Raw genomic sequence first — 4,485 nt, 5'->3', positions numbered from 1 at the left:
ATCCCAAAGAAATTCTGCATTCCTGAGATTCCTAAATATAACGGAACTACCGACCCCAATGAACATGTCACCTCTTACACATGTGCCATCAAAGAGAACAACCTAGAGGACGATGAAATCGAATCCGTATTATTGAAGAAATTCGGTGAAACTTTATCAAAGGGAGCAATGATATGGTATTGTAAATTACCATCTAATTCTATCGATTCTTTTGCCATGCTTGTAGATTCTTTCGTAAAAGCACGTCGGGGCCATAAAGGTCGAGACCAGGAAGTCAAACATGTTCAATGTAAGACAAAAGGATAACGATATGCTAAGAGAGTTCATATCTCGTTTCCAAATAGAATGAATGGATCTGCCACCAGTCACGGACGATTGGGCTGTTCAGGTTTTCAGTCAAGGTTTGAACGAACGAAGTTCGACGGCTTCACGGTAGTTGAAGCACAACCTGATCGAGTACCCAGCTATTACTTGGGCCGACGTGCATAATCGGTACTAGTCAAAAATTAGAGTCGAAGACGATCAGTTGGGTTCTGAACCCACTGCTAGAAGGGACACCAATCGAGAACGAGGTCCGATCAGGGACCGGTACCGACCATATAGTGGAAACCACAGGATCAATGAATTGAGATGTAACCCCGGACAGGGCAATAAAAGAAGTGATCGAGGTCAAGGGTCTCGGGGGCTGATGAGCAGAAATGGGTTCGACAGGCCTACCGGACCTAAGGAAGCACCACGGGTTATCAGAGTATAACTTCAGCATTGATGTATCCGCCATCGTGTCAGCTATCGGACGCATCAAAGACACTAAATGGCCTCGACCCATGCAGACCGATCCTGCCCAGAGGAATCCCAATCAAATGTGCGAATATCATGGCACTCATGGCTACAGAATGGAAGATTGCAGGTGTTACACCCTATATTTTCGTACATAAAAATGCATCGTAAGCAAACTAATGTAGGACCAAAAATGAGATAATATTTACAAGTATATAAATTAATTTAATCATGTTACCTCTGAGGTTACAAATATTGAAGATCATGAACAACAAGTACAAAGAGGGTTGGACGGTTCAGAAGATAAAGCAATTGAAGAAAATAATGTTTCGTCGAAAGTCGACAAGTTGGGAATGTTATAACATATACCTTTGGGGTGAGACTAGGGTGCTTAACATGATAAGGAGATTATGTTATGATTTATATTAGTCGTATGACATCCGTATTTTATGTTTTGAAGTTAAGAGAGTTGTGGAACAAAAGTCGATGAAAGTCATCACAAGTTACATTCATAAGTTTTACTGAAACTTTAGGTCAAATGTAACTGCGATTTTCTCCCAATATACTTAGAGTTATGGGGTGTTCCACCCATCAAATTAAAGATCTATGAGTCTATTTTCTAACGCATTAAACCGTTTGTCAATACGACATTGGAGTAGAAAGATATGGGCATTTGTGCGATACTGCGCAAGCTGCTAGGTGACAAGTAGGTGTGTCACCTACTTGCTTAAATGAGAGCCCAAAAAATGGGCCATTTTGGGTCGTCCAAAGAGGCCTTTTAAAGACCTATTTTCTTCATATATTAGACTTAAAATAGAGCATAATAACCAGACATAAGCTCTGCAAAGAATCCTCCCAAAAATTTCCCACAAACCCTAATTAATTTTCTCTCCCTTTCAAGTTCTAATTGGAGGTAAAACCTAGAGTTTGAAGAACCAAGATAGGAGCTGAGTTATCCAACAAATAAGGTGAGTTTACTGCTCTCTTTCATCCAGTTTTTCTTCTGAAAATTCATGGTAAGTCGTTCTATACTTGTAAGAACTCACGGGACGGTGATCGGAAGCCGTGAGTTCGAGTTATTCACTTGTAGCGGACTGTTTTGTGGACTGTTTTGTGTTGCTGTTGGGCTGCGTGTTTTACTACTATTTTGTGGAGTTTTGGAGGAGGAAAGGGGTTTATAAACACCATATAAATGTAGGGTGGTTGGCTGGTCATTCGTCATAACATTTTCGGGTCGTTTGACACTACTACGGTGGTCGTTTTGTGTACGAAGAGATTGGGGTGTGTTGGACTATTTTGTAGTATTTGATGGCAAATATAGGGCTGGAAAATGATGTATATATGTTGTTATTGTTCTGTTCTTGCATTGTTGGTGTTATCTTGAATTTGGAGGAAGTAAGGATTATAGGGGAGATGCTGCCCGTTTTAATACAAAATAAGTTTGTCGTTCGCTGTGCGATAGTTGTACCTTTCGTAACTTAACGATAGTATTATTATCGTTCTTGTAGATTAAGGTGCAAAGAGGTGAGTTCAACTTGGTGATTGGAAAGATTGTGATAAGATATGTTAAGGCTAAGCCTTCCTTCATTTTGGCATGATCTCGTAGCTACATGTGTTAGTAATGAGATAAAAAGAGAAGTTCATATTCATGAATTTATTCACACTATTCTAGTCTCATAAGTTACAATATTATTCCTTATCGAGATTCTATATTCAATTTAGTATTGTCTTCTTCCAGTCAAGAGAGCAACAAGCCTATATATACAGTATTACAGTATTTTCATTACCATCGAGCTATAATCGATGGGCAGGCCCCTATTGGGCAACCTCTGATCAGATGGAAAGTTATATACCGAGCCTACTGTGGCCGAGCGCCTATGAGCGAGCCCAGCATGGTCGAGATACATAGCCTAGTATGGCACAGCAGTTATATATACCGAGCCTTATAAGGCCGTACAATTATTTTACTTACTACATTGAAGGAGTTGAGTCAGTATCAGCAGGTAAGTATATCTCCAGATCATCTTTGACTCCCAGTTACTTCCAGTTATTATATTATCAGTTAAGTTTCGATTTTTAGTTATGTTATTGCCTTACATACTCGGTACATTATTTCGTACTGACGTCACTTTTCCGGGGATGCTGCATTTCATGCATGCAGGTTCAGATAGACAGACGGGTATACCTCCTCAGTAGGTGTTTCCAGAGTTCAGCCTGATCGGTAAGCTCCACGTCTTTCGGAGTTGCCAGGTCTAGAGTTTTTGTGTACATCTTATGTATATCTGTATATATGTTATGGGTAGGTCGGGGCCCTGTTCCGATCATAGTACATCTATCAGTAGAGGCTTGTAGACATATCCTGTTGGTTAGTGCAGTATGTTGGGTTTGTAGGCCTGGTATGTATAATTTGGTGGTTTGTCAGCTGTAGTAGCTATGACGGCCTTTTCAGCCTAGCTTTATATTGATGTTTAGTTAGCGCTAGTTTCCATTCAGTTTTATATTTTGCTTCGCAAATTGTCTTGCAAGGTGGCCCCATAGCCAAAGTATGACATTATGTGTTCAGAGTCCCTTAGTCGCAATTTGGTACGCCGGATTAGGTGAGGCACCGGGTACTTGTCTCGCTCCTAGGTTGGGGGCGTGACAAACTTGGTATCAGAGCAGTTCTGTCCTAGGAAGTCTACAAGCCGTGTCTAGTAGGGTCTTGTTTATAGATGTGTTGTGCAACACATTATATAAGCAGGGAACTACAGGGCATTTAGGAGTTGGTTACCCTTCTTTGAAATCTAAATCGTGCTACAGAACTGAGTTATAGGAAATTTGAATTAAACTTATGTGTTGGTGTTTGCATGTACAAATGACGGTGACTAGGAAGACTACGGCTAGCCAGAGGAGAGATACAGCAGTAGGTGAGGAGATGAGGGTACCCCCAGTAGATGGGGCCCAGCCTGAGGCTCAAGGCGAGACCCCTACTCAGCCATTACCGGCTCCTCCACTAACTACGGAGATTCCTAGGGAAACCGCACATCCAGTTCCCCCTCCACTTCCATCAGATCAGGACTTGAGGATTGCGGTGCATTTGTTGACACAGTTGGTAGCTACCCAGCAACAGGCTAGGGCATCAGCTAGTGCAGGAACTTCTGAGGGGTCTGGGAGTTCAAGGGTCCGAGAGTTTATTGCTTTGAGTCCCCCAGAGTTCACGGGGACAGATCAGAGGGAGGACCCGCAGGATTTCATATATAAGCTTCACAGGATCTTTCGTGTTATGCATGCCACGGAGAAAGAGGCAGTTGAGCTAGCAGCTTTTCGACTCCGAGATATAGCCATCCTTTGGTACGAGGGATGGGAGAGGTCCAGGGGACGTGATGCACCTCCAGCTATTTGGGAGAATTTTTCAGATGCCTTCCTTGACCAGTACTTACCACGGGAGATCCGACAGGCTCGAGTCGATCAGTTTCTAGCCCTCAAGCAGGGTAATATGAGTGTTCGAGAGTATAGTCTCCATTTTGACTCATTGGCCAGATATGCACCATCCATAGTTGCTACTATGCGGGACAAGATTCACAGGTTTATAGCAGGGTTAGCCCCAGAGTTAACCGAGGCATGTGCCACCGCTGCATTGCAGGATAGTATGGACATCTCCCGGATTCAGGCATTCGCCCAGAATATAGAAAGGGGTAGGCGTCGGCAGCAGGGTACAGAGAGGGCTGA

Source organism: Nicotiana tabacum, chromosome 9, assembly GCF_000715075.1.
Source record: "Nicotiana tabacum cultivar K326 chromosome 9, ASM71507v2, whole genome shotgun sequence".
Taxonomy (NCBI): domain Eukaryota; kingdom Viridiplantae; phylum Streptophyta; class Magnoliopsida; order Solanales; family Solanaceae; genus Nicotiana; species Nicotiana tabacum.
Note: the sequence above shows the minus strand (reverse complement) of the source record.